The sequence below is a fragment of the Cebus imitator genome, unplaced genomic scaffold (genome assembly GCF_001604975.1).
Source record: "Cebus imitator isolate Cc_AM_T3 unplaced genomic scaffold, Cebus_imitator-1.0 Scaffold287, whole genome shotgun sequence".
NCBI lineage: Eukaryota > Metazoa > Chordata > Mammalia > Primates > Cebidae > Cebus > Cebus imitator.
This window is the reverse complement of record NW_016107602.1, coordinates 2522926-2540864: the sequence shown is the minus strand read 5'-3', so window position 1 is coordinate 2540864 and position 17939 is coordinate 2522926. Positions and strand designations below refer to the sequence as shown.

The window sequence follows — 17939 nt, the reverse complement described above, 5'->3', positions numbered from 1 at the left end:
TTATCCATCTCACCTTCCCCACTACTGCTTCTTGGGACACTGAATTCCAGGAATCTGACACCTGGTTTTGGATTGGGCACTCTGCACGCCAAGTGGAGGGGACTATAGGTCAACCAGTGCTACCGGCTGGGAAGAAACCTCACTGTGCTGGGATATAACATGGTACTTTTAATTTTTTTTTTCTTCCATCCTTAAAACATATCACTAGTAGATTCCAAAGTTTTTCAGTCACATTAACTTACTAACTTATTTTAGTGTAGTTTAAAACTTACATTTTCAAAATCTGGCCTTGCTTTTCTGCCATCACACACTAGAACTAGAGCCCTGGTAGCCAGACAAAATCAGTAAGACCAAGGGCACAGGCTAGTTGTGGTCTGGTTCCAAGATGCCTCCATTTTCTCTTATTTCCTCTTACAGTCCTAGCTTCTTCTGGGTTGAGATGGGTGTGGAAGAAGGTGAAGGATACCAATTTTCTGTTAGTGATGGAAATGATACCTGGTGTGACTTGGATTCAGTCTGGTTTTGTCTGAAATTTTTGCCTTTTATCTTAGGTGCTGTGCCAGGTTTCTTGGAGGAAGTATTTGGCTCAACCTAGTCTGTCTCTGATGATCATCACAGAGAGGGGCAGCCCAGTCTCCACTGGACTCCTGCCAGTGGTGCACATGCCATCCCTTCTTTGGTGGGATGTGTGATTGCTTGATCTAGCAGCCCTGTGGCTCAAGGTCAGCACATTCATTTGCTTTCCTCCTTTCCCAAGTCTTTTATTATAAAGGGAGAAAGAATTAAGGGGAAATGGATGTTGATAGTAGTAAGTCTTGTTTTCCAGTTTCTAAAAACATCATGCGGGGAGCTGTCTTACAGTTTGTTTTGGTGACACTCTTTAGAGTGTTTAGTGCCTTTCCTTTTTGGTTCTAGTCTCTAGCCACAATTCAAAATCAATTGGCCAGACATGGTGGCTTCCCTAGCTGTCATGGCTCCCACCTGTAATACCAGCACTTTGGGAGGCTGAGCTGGGTTGATCACCTGAGGTCAGGAGTTCAAAACCAGCCTGACCAATGCGGTGACATCCTGTCTCCACTAATAATATAAAAATTAGCTGAGTGTGGTGGCACATGCCTGTAATCCTGCCTACTCGGGAGGCTGAGGCATGAGATTTGCTTGAACCCAGGAAGCAGAGGTTGCAGTGAGCTGAGACTGCACCATTGCACTCCAGCCTGGGCAACAGAGCAAGACGCCAGATCAAAACCAAACCAAACCAAAACAAAACTGTCTAGGTATGGTGTCTCATGACTGTAATCCCAGCACTTTGAGAGGCTGAGTCAGGCAGATCACCTGAGGTCAAGAGTTCAAGTCCAACCTGGTCAACATGGTGAACCTAGTCTCTACTGAAAATAAAAATTAGCCAGGCATGGTGGTGCATGCCTATAATCTCAGCCACTTGGGAGTCTGAGTCAGAAAATCACTTGAACCTAGCGGGCAGAGGTTTCAGGGAGCCAAGATTGTGCCACTGTACTCCAGCCTGGGTGACAGAGCTAGACTCTGTCTCAAAAAACAAACAAAAAACAAGTCAACCAGAAAATATCTCCTTAAAATACAGTTACGCTAGATAGATAAGGAGAGAAAGAGTGAAGAATAACTTCCCAGTCAAGATAAGCCTGCAAACCAAAATCCAAAACACAGAAAACGAATTGCAAGGATGGCAGTTATTAAAATCATTGCTCGGACTATCAATTAATTCCAGCAGAAATAAAAATATTTAAAGTTATTTAAAAAATCAAATAATTAAGTGTTAAATCCTGAAAGAAATAAATGAAATGGCACGCACACACATGTGTGCGTGCACACGCATACACACACACAAAATATGAGATATGTGCATTGTAAGAAAGATGAGCAGGGAAATCTAAAACATAGATTGATGATTTAATTAATTAAGAAGTCTCTGTTTTAGTGTGTCATTTGATAGATGAAACATGGTATATATTTTTTTTCTTGTTTGAAGGAATAAAGCTAATGTACACTCTATTTCGACCCAGCTGTCTAACATGTACTGGGTGTACTGCAATTCAAATCTGACACACACTATCCTGGCATTAACACAGATCCCATAGTTTAAAGGCAAAGTTCTCCACAAGATTGTTCCACTTCAGGTGACAACTGCAAGTCTCAGGCTGGGGCCCAGGCTACCAATGCTTCTTAGTACCTGTAAATAAGTTTGGTGCTTTCCATGCTCTTCTCAAGTTTGGAAAGTCTGATAATTTGCTATTATCAATATTTTATTAGTTGTTAATACATAATTAAGAAATGTATTATATTTGGGGTTATAGTTTTATTGTAATGGGTACACATGAGGAAGAACAGCCATATGATGAGATGCACAGGGCAAGGACTGGGTGAAGACAGAGCTTCTGTGTCCTCTCCTTAAGGAGTCAGGACATGTCATCCTCCCAGCACCTCAGTGTATTCACTAACCAGCACACTCCCCTGAGCCTCAGTGTCCAGAGTTTTTATTGGGGTTTCATTACATAGGCAAGATTGGCTGAATCATTGGTCACATGATTGAATATAATCTCTAGGCCACTTTTCCTCCCTGGAGGTCAGGTAGCAAAAGTTCCAACCTGCTAATCATATGGTTGGTCTTTCTGGTGAATGGCCTCCATCCTCAAGTTACCCAGGGACCCACAGTGAACCACTTCATTAGCATAACAAACAATTAGTTACCATATTAGCATATCACTCAGGATATTTCAATGGTTTTTGGAGCCCCATGCCAGGAACTTGAGACAAAAACCAAGTTTTTCATTATATCGCAATGAATAACTTTATATTCTGTCAAAAAATAGCATGCATTTAGGTATAAAATATAAAAAATTAAAATATTAGAAATATAACTAGGCCAAATAAATTGTGGAAAAAGGAGAATATAGAAAATATTTTTCATCCAGTAGACATAAGAAAGAAGAAGAGAATAAATACAAACTGCTAGTAAACAGAAGCTACAAAATGAGAGGATAAAATAAGTACAGTTATACTTGTAATGAAAATGTAATGAAAGCTCTGTTTAGCTATTAAAAGATACAAGCTAAAAAATTACATTTTAAAAAGATGAAACTATTGACTCTAAAAACTATATAGCAAGATTTAAGGTAACAGGACCAAATACAGCTAAGAAATTCTGACCAAATGAAAGAGGATATAAAAATGTTAACATCAGACAAATAAATTTTATGGTAAAACAGTACAAATACAAAGTATGTTATAAAGGGTTAGAAGAAATACTACATAATGATAAAAGACCAATTCACCAAATATATACAATAATCATCAACTGGTAAATCCTTAACAAAAATGGCCACAAAATTTGTAAAAATTAAACTGCCAGAATTATAATCAGTAAAGTTCAAAATAATTAGTGGGAAATTTCAAAACATATATTGCAAAATTTTCCAATATATATATACCAATATGTACATTCCAACAATTATCAGGATCCAAAACAAGGCAGAGAAACACATTTAGTAAGTATAAAGACTTATCAACAAAATGTACACTCTTGAATATGTGTATGTGGGTATACAGACAAGTTCACATATCCATGTTTCTATTAGTACATATTAAATACACATGTATATAAAAGTTTTAAACACACAACTACATGATTTTTCTTTATATTGAATGATAGATTATTTTAATAGATTTTGAAGAATCAGTATTATCCATATGATAGTCTTTGACATCTGTGTAACCTAATCAGAAATCAGTTAATACCCAGGTTTTTTTTTTTTTAACTTTATTTTAAGTTCAGAGGTTACATATGCATGTTTATTATATAGGTAAACTTGTGTCATAGTGTTTTGTTGTATATATTATTTCATCATTCACATATTTATCCTAGTACCCATTTTTTCTGTCTCTCTCCCTCCTCCTTAACCTCCACCCTCTTGTTCCCCAATATCTCCAATGTGTTTTTCCCTGCTATATGTCCATGTGTTCTCATCATTTAGCTGCCATTTGTATGTGAGAACATATGGTATTTGGTTTTCTGTTCCTGCATTAGTTTGCTGAGGATAATGGCCTCTAGCTCCAACCATGTTTCTGCTGAGGACATGATCACATTCTGTTTTATGTCTGCATAATATTCTGTGGTGTATGTGTACTATATTTTCTTTATCCAGTCTATCATTAATGGGTGTTTAGGTTGATTCCATGTCTTTGCTGTTGTGAATAGTGTTGCAGTGAACATACACATGGATGTGTCTTTATAACAGAATGATTTGTATTCCTCTGGACAAATACCTAGTAATGGGATTGCTGGGTCAAATTATATTTCTGTTTTTAGGTCTTTGAGAATTAGCACACTGTCTTCCACAAAGGATGAACTATTTTACACTCCCAGCAACAGTATATACATGTTCCTTTTTCTCTGCAACCTTGCCAGCATCTGTTATTTTTTCACTTTTTACTAGTAGCCATTTTTACTGGTGTGAGATCATACCTGGTTTTTCTCTGTATTGGAGGGAAAACTTTCCCTGTATTAACTTGTGTCTGAATGATCAGGGGCCTGTGAATTAATTGACAGCAGACAAATTAATAGGAGAAAAGTTTAACTGATGCATGCAGTAGTGCCCTATAGGGAATAGGACATGGAATAGCTGGGGTAAGGGTTTATATCCGTTCTTAATAAGGGAGGCATTTAGGACTTCAAAGGATATGAGTTTCTAATGAGAGGTGTTTACACAAATTCTTTCTGAAGTGTTCTCTTGCCCAACGTTTGTTCCCTCCCTGACTGGAGACTTTTGGGGGTCGGAAAGGGGAGTAGAGAGATAGTGGTATTGTGGCAGCTGAGTCTCGTAAAGCTTTGCTACAAGAGGGAGAGAAAAATCCGTCCATCTCTACATCCCAGATATAGATGTGTCCAGACATGAGAACTCTAAAAAAATCTCTGTGGCTTTCTATGCACTAAGAATAAGATCAAAACTCCTTGGCCTGGAAAGCTCTTCCCATCCCACCAAGCATCTCATCATTCCAGCCACTTTGTCTTTCCTTCAGATCCTCAGGAGGCCAAGCTTTTCTCCCTTTTTAGAGCCTCTGCTCATTCTATTCCTTCTGTCTGACTGGCATCCCTGGCTTTTCCATGGTTGCCTTCTTTTCATCCTTAGGTCACAGTGTCACCTCTTCACTGAAGCCTTTCCTACTTAATGAATCTTCGTAAGCTTCTCTTATCTCTGTTCTAGCACCTTAATTGCTTCTATCTAAGCATGCTTCATTTTGTATCCGCTTAGGTGTTTTTTATTTTTTCTATTTAGATTGTCAAATCAAAGAGAATATGGACTTTTCGTTTGTACCTTCTGCAGCTGAAACTGTCAGTGCTGCACCCAGGTCGCCTCTCCCTTACCGCTGCACACCTGACAGGCTTCCAGCTCGCAGCATTGCATTTCTTTGCTGGAGGACTTACTTTGGTTTCTGGAAGCTGACTCTGCCTGCTGTGCTTTGGGCCTGAAATACTAGGGAGGAAGCAGCTTTTAACCAATCGCTGACAGAAATAAGTGTGTATATGCCCAGGTTCCCTCACCCTTCAACACCTCCAACGTTGGCTGGCTTGATAATGAATCTTTTATTTGCTAATTCTCCTTCCTTTTTTTATTCCATCATACTCTGACTAGTGTTTTCTGCACCTCCTAAGTAAACTATGTATACTCAAACCCCATGTGGGGAATGCTTCTGGAACAATTCTTTGCACACGCAGGCACACAGTAAGTATTTGCTGGATGGACAGATGGATGGGTAGGTAAGTGGGTGGATGGGTGGATGGCTGGATGGATAGATGAGTGGATAGATGAAGATTGCAAAGTGGAGTTCAAGGTTGGATGTGGTGTAAGACTTCAAACAGTTGACAAAAAAACCGAAAGGTACTGTGAGCCCTTTCTAATTAATGCTGTTGTCTCACAAAAAAACATATAGCACATAAAGATGTAGGTATAGCAGTTTACAGAGAGTCTAATATGGAAATATTAAAAGCTATAGCTTTCTTTAGGACCATTGTCTAATGCTTGATGATTTTATGGATATCTGTCTTATGTGCAGTTTTTATATTCATTGTTTTATTACAGTACTGTGTTTACCTAAAGTATTAAAATGTGCTATGCAAACTCATAAATAAAGTTCAACTTGAACTTCACTTAATTTAGGTGAGGCTAATCATCCAAACAATCACCTTTCAGAAATATATATAGAAGTGAGAATTAGGTTGTGAAATCAGATGATGATATTTAGAGGCGCAGAAAACAGTGTTAACAAAAAGGGACTGCAGTCACAGGGTGATGTAAAAGATATATAGGTAAAAAGAATAGTGCAAGACAGAATCTTGCTCTGTTGCCCAGACTGGAGTGCAGTGGTGCAATCTCGTCTCACTGCAACCTCTGCCTCTTGGGTTCAAATGATTCTTCTGTCTCAGTCCCCTGAGTAGCTGGGACTACAGGCACATGCCACCACGCCCAGCTAATTTTTTTTTTTTTTTTTTTTTTTTGTGACAGATTTTCGCTCATGTTACCCAGGCTGGAGTGCAATGGCGCTGTCTTGGCTCACTGCAACCTCCGCCTCCTGGGTTCAGGCAATTCTCCTGTCTCAGCCTCCTGAGTAGCTGGGATTACAGGCATGCGCCACCATGCCCAGCTAATTTTTTGTATTTTTAGTAGAGACGGGGTTTCACCATATTGGCCAGGCTGATCTTGAACTCCTGACCTCGTGGTCTGCCTGCCTCCACCTCCCAAAGTGCTGGGATTACAGGCATGAGCCTCCGTGCCTGGCCTTATCAGTATTATTATTGTGTCACTGGAGAAGTTCACAGAGCTATTTAAGGGGTGGACTACAGCTTCTGAATCAGAGCTCATTTCTATTTTTAGATGGTTATGAATATAGAGACTATGCCAGACTGTGAGCTACTTGAAGGCAGGAACATCAAAATCTGAATCTTCTGTTGTATTCCTAGCAGGGGCAGTGCATGGCATGTAAGTGATCTTGAATGCAGGAAAAGCATGAGTGGTTGGCACAACTGGCTATTACAATTAGTGTTATTTTCAAATGTAAAACAAATCTTACGAACTAGTAAATCATTCATCACTAAGTAAAGCATTCCTCAAGTCACAAAAGAAGACTATTTAAAAAATTGAATTTTGGCACTCCAGGCTATTAGTATTAGTTAGCCTTATTCATAGAAAAATTAAAGATAGTGGGTCTAAATTCCTGTAAATCTGTACAAACTTTCTGTAAGGAAATATTAATATAATGATGGTGGCTGAAAAATCTCTGTGTTTAAACAAGAATTACCTGAGAAACCCAGTTTAAACATGCAGAATGAAAATACTGTTCAGAAATCATTTCTAGGAAAAATTTAACTTCTTTGATAAACTGGTTTGCTTTTTTCCCATCAGTATTGAGAATCCTGCAATTTTTTTAAATTTAAATTTTGTCTACCAAAGCACTCAGAACTTAATTTACAGCTCAATTTTTCTAACTTTGTGGGAATTTACGATGTTTATATCTATCTTCTAAATTTCTTCTGGTCTTTAAAGTTTATTCTGATTTTTCTTTTTCCTGGTGCTGGTGTTGTTTTTGTATTGTCTGTATTTTGCTTTCTTACTTTATGTATTTTTTATAACATGTCAAGCTTTTTGTGGAAAATGGAGAAATCAGTACTTCACATATAAACATATTTATTTACATTACCACTCTTCTTTTTTCAAGGCCAAATGTTTGTGAAGAACAGTAACTGACTGTGGTGGGACTTGCACACACATGTTCGGGCATTCACGCCCATTGTCAAGCTCTGGAAACAAGGCCATGCTGCCTCAAGTTGGTGTGTGAGCTGTGAAAAAAGGTAAAAATGCTTCTGTTCTCCTTGATTATTAGAAACCAATACCAGACACCTCAAATGCACCTACATATTCATCCAATAAATTTTATGCTCATTAGGTAAATGAGCACAGGATGTGACCACCAAGAGCATTTAGAGTTAATTTATTTTTCTTCAGAGACAAGATATATTATTACTTTAGACCTCATTTATGTCTGAGGTATTTTGGGTTAGATGCCACTAATTTTACCTCATGGCATGGTACACCATTGAAAGCGAAAGATCAGAAAACTGACAGAAACAAGGAATATTGTGTTGGTTTGCTAAATTTAGCGCGACTTGGATCCAGGGGACCTACAGTCGTGAACCAATGTCTGACCTGCCCTTGGTACTCTTGTAACACTTTGAAACCTAGAGCTTCTTTAACTTTATTATGGCCTTTGAATCAGGATTAACTCGGCAGGCTAGAAAAGTAGAGAAAAAGCAAGTGTCCACAATGCTTTCTAGGAGTCAAGGCTTCATGCAGACTTTTTTTTTTTTTCCTCCAAAGTTTTCAAATAGTTTTATAAAATATCTAAGAACCTCTTAACACAAATAGTTGATGATGGGTTAAGGATCAACACTCAGGATACTTAATGTTAAAAAAAAGAGAAGGTTTCAGTAGTTTCAGGTTAATGAATAATTTATTATTACTACTATTATTGCCAACAGAAAGTGAGGGACATTTGTAAATAATTGGGTTTGCCATTGTATAAAAATACTGGATCACTAATAATATAGGACTGAACAAAATATTATAAGAGTAATTTATAATTGTGGATGTTTACATATTCATTGTGTGTGTGGAGGGGTATATATTGAACCTTCAGATGAACAGTTTTTGGTCTAAACTTAGGAATTTCGTGGTTCTTTCTTTTTTTTTTTTTTTTTTTTTAAGAGATGGGGCCTTGTTCTGTTGCCGAGGCTGGAGTATAGTGGCATAATCATAGCTCACTGCAGTCTCAAACATCTGGGCTCAAGTGATCCTTCCACCTCAGCCCCTTGAGTTGCTGGGACTAAAGGAGTGTGCCACTGCACCCAGTTAATTTTTTAATTTTTATTTTTGTAGAGACAGGTGTCTTGCTGTATTGTCCAGGCTCATCTCAAACTCTTGGCTTCAAATGATCCTCCCAGCATGGCCTCCCAAAGTACTGGGATTACAGCTACACTAGATTACAGCTACACCCAGATTACAGCTGGAATTACAACTACACTAGGCCAACTCAGAACTTTTATATGATGTTTTAATCAGAAAACTTCCCCTGGACCTTCCCAGCTGTGTGGCCTTAGGCAAGGTTCCTACATTTCTCTGTCTTAGTTGTAGTGTTAAAAAAAATAATGCTGTAACATGGATATTATGAAGATTAATTGATTAAGTCTTCATAGATAAGATTGAACACATGTGACACAATGCTTGGTACATGGTAGGTACTCAATATATGTTAGGTAGTATAATGCCTTAGCAGAAAAATTTATTTTCGAAGAAATTAGAATGCAAATCCTATTTATAGGGTATGTGATGTGTTCATTAGTGTACTTTTTTTTTGAAAATGCCTTTTCATTTTTTTTATACCTCCTCCATGAGTTTTAATCTTTGTTGTTAATGGACTGAATCAAATAAAATCCATTACCTTACAGATATTTGGGAAAACAAACATAAATAAGTAAAACAGATTTTATATTTTTATTCTTAAGAGATTAGTGGTTTTGCACATTTTCTATATGATGATGAGTTTGGAGTGGAGGCACTCCAAACTAAGATTCTTTTCATCCCTAACTCACAGCAGTTTGTTTGAAGATGTTCAGCATCTTTGCCATGCTCATATCTGTTTTGTTTGTATGTAAGTATACAAACGTATACTTATGTTTTGATTGAAGAGATGCACGAAACAAAATATTAGGTTACAATTCCAGATGGTGAATAATTGTTATAAAAACAATGCAGCCAGTGAGTCCAATATTTGAAAAAAGAGAAAGAGCAATCTACATTGGCTTGGTGGGAAAAGAGAAGTTAGAGAAAGTGTAACTTGAAATTGACCTTGAATAATGAAGGCAATTTGGACTAGAAATATAGTGGGTGGCATATGAAAGGGAGAGATATGTTAGTACTTTTGGAATAAAAAATAAAGAATAAAAAATGACATTGACTTGACAAAAAGGAAATCAGCCTGTTTGGAGATATTTGCTATTATGTTCTGTGGATAGGTCAGCAAAAATAGCTCAATGTTTTCAAACTTTGGTTTATTATTTCCCCCCTAAAGAGCCTTTTAAACTGTTTTTTTTTTTCTGCAGCTTCCTTCTGTGCCATGAAATTTTAATGCTACACATATTCTTTAGATCCATTTATGTACTGTGTTCCTTTGTAGGGTCACACACCATTGTATCAACTAAGATTCTTCTCATCCCCCAATCACAATAGCTTCTTGTCACCTTCTTGTGGGTGATATCAACATGGTTGAGAGTGGATACTTTAGTGGAACCAACCTATGAGGAGCTTTCAAATCAGAATGAAAAGCATGTTCCTCATTATCTTTCAAGATTTCATTATTCTCATCATAATTTTAGGTTTTATTGTTGATAGCTTGAACTATCCTTAGGATATTTTATACCATGGGATATGGGAGTCCCTCTTAGTTTTCATTAACCTATACCCATAATGAATCTTGGTTGCATATTGTAGTGAGGTGTGTGTCTGTATAATATATACAAATTAAACATTATATGCACACATATACAATTATCTATATATACATATACACCTATCTCTCTGTCTATAAACATACATGTATGGCAGGATTTGAATTAGAAAAAATTTCTAGTGGGTTTAAGATAGCTTTGCCTTCAGAGGGAACATTATATCTCCCTAATTTAGATCCCTGTGTTTGTTAGGACCCACAACTACACCATCTACAGACAGGTGTACAACATAGAGCAGCAGCCTGTCTACTGGTGCTGCCCTGGTTGCAACCAGTGTGATGAACCAGGATGACTACACTGTAAGTTATCATTCTTCTTGTCTAACTCTGTTACTAGAAGGAATGATTTCACTTTGTTTTGGACTTCAATAATACTTGTCAAGTTTTTCAGCATCTTTAGAATCACTACAGATTCAGAGCATCTCTTTGAGCTGAAAATTCACACATGATGCACAAAAAACCTTTCTGTTAAGTGTTTCTAATGGTAGGTCACAACTCAGGACCCATGAAAGTGCTGCTTTATATTCTGTCTCTTTGTTTAAAAGACAGTTGATTCAAAACCAGACAGTTTACACCTTGACTTCCATTTCCCTTTTCTGTTTGCCCCTTTCCCATTGCATCAAATTTGTAATCCACAGTTGATTCAAAAGTCTGGAGGGAAATCATCGTACTAAATCTAAATGGGATTTCTCAACTTGTGCTTGTCATGATTAATTGCAGAACTCTGGAGGCAGTTTACTTTTTAAGATGAGGTATGCAGTCCTTTTGCAAACCTCTGGTGAGAGTATTTCAGAACTTTTGGAGTATGTTTGACAGCACTCAGGTAGCAGAACTAGTGGCATTACATAGTTTATTCACACCAGGAGAAACGGTTCAGTTTAGCAAACTCCTTTACCTATATGATGTATTTACGGTTATTGCAAAGTCACTTAAAATGCTTCAGTGTGTTACAATCAATGCAGCACCACAGCACAACAATTCATCTCTCTTGCTATTCTGTACCTTTGAGAGTTTGTTGGCATCCGGTTTCCTTCCCCAGTGTGCTTTCTGCCCTTGAAACATCTTCATGAAGTTGCCACAGGCTTCTCATGTTAAGCAGGTTTAGTGGTGAGGGGGGCACCAAGGGTCACTGTGAATTGCATGCAGTACGAGGCCACTGCTCTAAGCTTATTGAAAACATCTGCCCACAATGTTACTAGCTTAAACTGGTTTAAGCTCAGTGAAAATATCTTCCCATGATGTCATCTTAACTATGTTATAAACTCCTGGAAGTTAATGACTATGAGATGAATTATTTATGTTGTTGTATGACACCTATTAGTTCTTATTAGCATTTTTTGTTTGATTTTTAGATTGTTTTGGCCAAACATTCTTATCCCTGGAATTTTTTTTAGACCAATAGTTCTCAAATTTGAATGTGAATACAGATCATCTGGAATCTTGTTAAAATATGGATTCCAATTTACTAGGTCAGGGGCGGGCCCGAGTTCTGCATTTCTACAAGCTTGCAGGTGATACAGTTGCTCCTACACACAGAGTTCTGCAAGGTTTTAGACAGTAAGGCCTTAACTCAATGAAAACATAATTTAACCTTGCTGTGGAAGGGCTGGTGGAAATCTCTGGATTGGTGCCTATATTGATGATTTTCTTTCTTTCCCTCAGCTGTATTCCACCCTCTCCTCATTCAACCTCCTTTTAGCTATCTCTGCAGTGGGAACTTGTTTCAGAGGAAGCAAACGCTCAGGTGGTGAAGGCCAGTAGTGCTAGTGTTCAGAGGGATTACATGGACCCCACTGTCAATATGGTGAGTCACCAGCAATACAATTTTACAATGATTTGGTGCTGTCTGCTTTGCTTTTAGGGGTCAGCCAAATTTGTCAATTCAGACTAATGGCTGGGTTCTTAGGGGTTTGGTAAGCATTTAAAATTAGCCACTGAGCAAAACCTCTAGCTTACAGTGTAATCAGGCATCACAAAACATGGTTGTAGCTTAGTTTTAATTATTCACCATTAGAGTTCAAAGGGGAGCAGTAAGTACAAAACAGTTCATTTTGTTAAGGAAATGGAAGCTTAATAATAAGTAAACCTCATTCTGACCTCAGATGTTATATCCTTCATGGAGCCATAGTCTGAAATTGCCAGACTATGAGGTATCTCTGAGATCTCTGTGGTATGTGAATGAACAAAATAGAATTAACATTAAGTTGTTAATAAATTCAACAAATTTATTAGCCATACATTTATTAGTAATTCATAACTAAACCCAACTTATTAGTAGATTTAGTACTTTCTTGCCAAGCAAAATACCTGAAACTAGCATGATTATCAAAGTTTCAATACTTGGCAACCTAGTTTTCAAGGTTGGAACTTTATCAACTGTCAGTTGTGGACAGGTACATTTAAGATGTTTCTTGTGCAGGAAATTTCCAGCATGGCGGATACTTTATCCTTTACTGCATCTGTCATAAGACTGGGTGATTTCAAAAGGCTTTGTTTTGACTTAGTCATCTGATTCTAGTCTCTAGAGGACATGAATACATCTATATTTATCTTTTCAGAGCAGGAAAAACAAAATAAAACTTTCCTTGTAGATGTTAAAGAAGTAGATAGAAAAAGCTAACCAAAATACTGCATTCATTATCTTCTGCTGACATGTTTGCTTTATTGTATCCATTACTTGAATCTTTGTAACTGAAATTGGAAGGTTGCTGAGAGCTCATCCCTCATGCCCATTTGTCTGCAATGCCCTTGGCATAAGGTTAAGGCTCACGTTTTCCATGGGTGACCTCACAGTTATTCTTTGAAATTAATCCTGATAATCTCTTTGTTTGCTAGTTTTGTTTTTTTTTTGTAACCAAATTGTGAATTAAAGCTGATTTTTAACCTGAATTTATTCTTTGACAATGGAATACTGATTCTGAAACAGTGGTCAGGGGATGCTTTGAGCTCTAAGGTATATTTTCCACTATTTTCATTATTTTTAAGAAGCTAACAAAAATTGTAGATTGATCCATGTTAACAAATTGTTTGCCTTTAAAGAAAGTGTTTCAATTACATGTGCAACACTGGTTCCCTTATCTTGATTGGTAGCTGGGATGGGCAATTACACATATCATTGATTCATTAAGAATTTAAAAAATCAATTATTACTTATAAATTCATTTGTTTTAGTAGAGCAAATCTTACAAAATATCAAGTCCTGGAGGGGAAAGGTAATTAAAAAGACGTATGGTAATGATAATGGCCCAGAAATTATACCTGGATTTATTTATTCTTTATTTTCTATACTAGTAATTTGATATTTTCATTATTCCATTTCTTAACACTTTTATGTATCAAAGTAATTAAAATGTTTTTTGAAATTCAGGTAGCTAGTATTCTTATTTTTCAGTTTGAGGTTGGTGAAAATACTGGATTATTTGAGATCAGTGTTTCTTTTCCACAAGTTTGTTTGCATAGCCTACAATTCCAGAAGTCATGAGAGAAGACCAATGATACAAAATGCCTTTCAGGACTCTGCATTGCATTTTGCATATTGTTGTTGCCCAAGTGTGTTTACCTATAGATTTTGACAATGTGTCTTCTCTTATTTTAGATTTCCTATTGCATTTAAAAAGAAATTGATGATATACAAAAAAAGTTGATGATTCAATGGGAATTCAGACATTTCCTACATGGTATTGCATTTCATTTATTAAAATGAGATATCAAAAAGTATGTACATTTCAGAGGGTTTTATGAATGAATTTTGAAGACTTCCTGGGAAATCATTCAAACATTTGGGAAACAAGTGGAGAACCGAATTAAGAAATGACATTAGTTGAGTCTTGAAGGAAGATTAAAAATTAAAATCAGCAAAGACTTTTTAAAAATAATGTAGTTGTTAGGATATGTAGTCTATCAAACAAGTTGATTATAGTCTGGTGGCACTGCATATAACCTAGCTGTTTTTCAGTGGGTGGATTTGAGTTCTGATGTACAAGTACATAATCCTTCACCTGATCTCTCTCTCTCTCTCCATATATATATATGTGTGTGTGTGTGTGTGTGTGTGTGTGTGTTTATTTATGTATATACATAAATATACATACATGTAATATATATATCACAATAAGAATAGTTTTAATTTTGTGTTTCAAATCATATAAATATCATATAAATAATAATTGAAGTGATATAATTTAAATCAAACAATTTAAAATTATTAAAAAGCCCATTATATGCAATAAAAGACAGTAAAAATATACAGTCCTATCAGCTTCAGATAACTGTGGTGGTCATTCTTTTACGCCTATTTATATTGATATACACATAAAATATTAAAATATCCTATGTACCATTTGTCCTGAATGTTTGTCTTTTTTTCTTGCCTTCCCTTTTCTTCCCTTCTTTTCCCGTCACACGTCTCCTCTGCCCAGTAACCAACCTGTTGAACACTCTTGTATCTTTCTCTGAGCCCATGTAATCATATACAAACACATGTGTATTTCATAATATCAATGTACCACAAATTTTTGACCACCTCTTTATCGATGGATATTTATTTTGTTTTCAGTTTTTTGTCACAATCAGTGCTGCAATAATGTGGCGGTTTTAATTTTGTGGAACAAATTTCTAGTAGTGAGATTGTTGGTGTCAATATATAGGTATAGTTTTAATTTTAATATACTGCATTTAAGGATCAAAATATTCATTTAAATTATTTGTAAGCTGTTTTATGGACATGGTAATGGCTTTACTAGTTTATTTGATTGGGATGGATTAAAATCTAGGTAAATCCTAATTATTTACCTTTTAATATGCTAATATAAGGAATCACTGCATCTTATTTCAAATCTGGGAATATGATACATTAAAGTATCTAGGGTCAGGATTATTGGTCAGGATTATTGTAAACATGGATTGCTCTTATTATTGGGTAAACTTGACCTCATTTGAGATACATGGAAAAAAGAAGTCTGGAAAATAAAACCAGATAGCCTTTTAAAAATGGAGAAAAGACTGTAGTCCTAAAGAGAGAAGAGTCATGCTAATAACTGAGAGAAATGCTTGAAGTTAATAATGATTCTAAAATTGCTGATGTACTTAACTCATTTGAAAAATCTGCCTCTAATAAAGAAAAATGAAGAAAATGAATTTGGACAATTAGGAAGTAATGAAGAGCTTTCTAAAATAGCTATTGATTAAAGGAATCAAAAGAAATACTTTGAAGATTTGAACACATGCAAATCAGGCTAGATAGCTGGTGGTGAAATTTTCTCTTTTTTAATTTTATGGATCCAGGCAGAACAACGTGGAGCTTCATTAACTGATTAATATCACGCACAAAGTCACACCTCTTCTCGTCATCACTTATTCGGTCTTCCTTTTCTCTCTTCAAAAGTCAAGTTAAATAATAGTTGTGCCTAATGGTCGGGTGCTAAGTCTCTGAGGTTTTCTTGTTTCTTTTATTCTTTATTGTGTTTTTTTCTTTTATTAAACTATTTAGTCTTCCAATTAGTCTTTCAATTAGGTATTAAATATTTACACACCAGGCTGTGTGCTAGGTACTGCAGATATCAAAACAAATAAGGTATCCTTTAGTGAATGGGAAATAGAGACCAGGAAACGAGTGATTATAATATAGCTCACAAATAGTAAGATAGAGAGAGTTCATCTATGTCATAGTGGGAAGTGAGATAAGGTTTCTCAAAAAATTTGAATATACAAACTACAAGTAATTCCTAAAGATAAACAGAACAAGAATATGGAATTGGTCAGAGACAACAGTATACTGCCCATAGACATAAAATAGCACATTCAGTTCAAGGAATAATAACAACAATACTAATAACAGTAGTAGTAGTTCTTTTGGCTGCACTAACAGATTCTTGTAGGGCTTGACAAAAAAAACAATAGAACTTTTTTTAGGTCCAGGGCCAGCAATTCCTTAGCCTTTCTTGGTCTAGCCAGACCAGATATTTCAGAACATTATGCAGAGGTGCCTGATGGATGGAATTCTGCAAGGACTTTCCTTCCCTAAGTTTAGTTCTCCAAACAAGCAGTCCTGCAGCTGGGGTATCTTGAGCATTCAACAGCGTATTCGTTCATTCTCATGCTGCTACAAAGAAATATCCAAGACTGGATGATTTATAAAGAAAAGAGGTTTAATTGACTCAGAACTCCACATGGCTGGGGAGGCCTCAGGAAACTTGCAGTGAAGGCAGAAGGCACCTCTTCACAGGGCAGCAGGAGAGAGAATGAGTGCTGAGTGAAGGGGGAAGCCCCTTATAAAACCAACACTCACTGCCCCCATGATTCAATTACCTTTACCTGTTCCTGCCCTTAACACATGGGGATTATTACAATTTAAGGTGAGATTTGTGTGAAGACATAGAGCCAAACCATATCAAACAGTACTGGTTGGTACTCTACTCTTATGCCTATGGCAGAGTCCCCAAATGTCCCTGTTATTTCGAAGTGTGATATTTATGTGCATTAAAAGTGGGATATTATGGAATGCTGTCTGATGACATGAAAAGTCCTCAGGAGTTCTGGGGTTTTGAGTTCAGGTCTCACCATTGACCACCTGCATTATCTTGGAGAAGTCATTTTATATTCCTAGCATCAATCTTATCATTTATAAAATAATACATCTAATTTTTCTGAGCACTGACTATGTACCAGATACTATTCTAAATGATTTGCTTGTAATAAATTATTGGTACAGCTAGTTTATGTGATGAATGCTCTTACTTGCCCCACTTTTATACCCAACCAAGGCATCCAAATTGTTCACAGTCAAACAGCTAGGAAGAAAGGGATCTGGATCCACATCAATATATTCTGACTCCAGAGCCTGCAAGCTAAACCATCCATGATGCCTTTATAATAATTTCTGACATAATTTTTCATCTGCCAGATTGTTATTTATGAGGGTTGTATGAGAATAACACATGTGACTTCTAAGCTAGAAACTGTTACCTAAGCATTGCTTCTTGTTCACTGCAAGTTCTCTGAATATCACAAGTGAAGTACATAGAGAAGGAGAAGAAGGACCTCACTGCTGTTTTGTTTCCCACTGTGTGGGAAATCTGAACGAATCTTGAGTGTTGGGTCACAAGTATGACTTTGAGCCAACCAGTAGGTTCAAGTCAAGGAATCTAGTAGTCTTTCTGCATGATCCATCTGTTCTGTGTGGAAAGAATGTTTGGCCAAAGGATTTTCTTAAAATGACGTGTCTCCAAGAGCACTTTTTTTTTTCCCATTTATTTATTTTATTGCATTTTAGGTTTTGGGGTACATGTGAAGAACATGCAAGATTGTTGCATAGGTACACACGTGGCAGTGTGCTTTGCTGCCTTCCTCCCCAT

The 17939-nt window shown here is 36.6% G+C and overlaps 1 protein-coding gene across 3 annotated transcripts in view; it reads left to right on the top strand.

Annotated features, from left to right (window-relative positions):
• Positions 1 to 17939, top strand: part of LOC119467420 (putative EGF-like and EMI domain-containing protein 1) — a 558651-nt gene that overhangs the window by 52798 nt on the left and 487914 nt on the right. For 2 of the 3 annotated variants that reach the window (XR_005195959.1, XR_005195957.1), the window contains exons 2-3: positions 7744 to 7876; positions 12299 to 12391. The gene's annotated coding sequence lies outside the window, so the exon portion shown is untranslated. The remainder of the gene's footprint in view (positions 1 to 7743; positions 7877 to 12298; positions 12392 to 17939) is intronic. The other variant, XR_005195958.1, reaches the window with a different exon arrangement.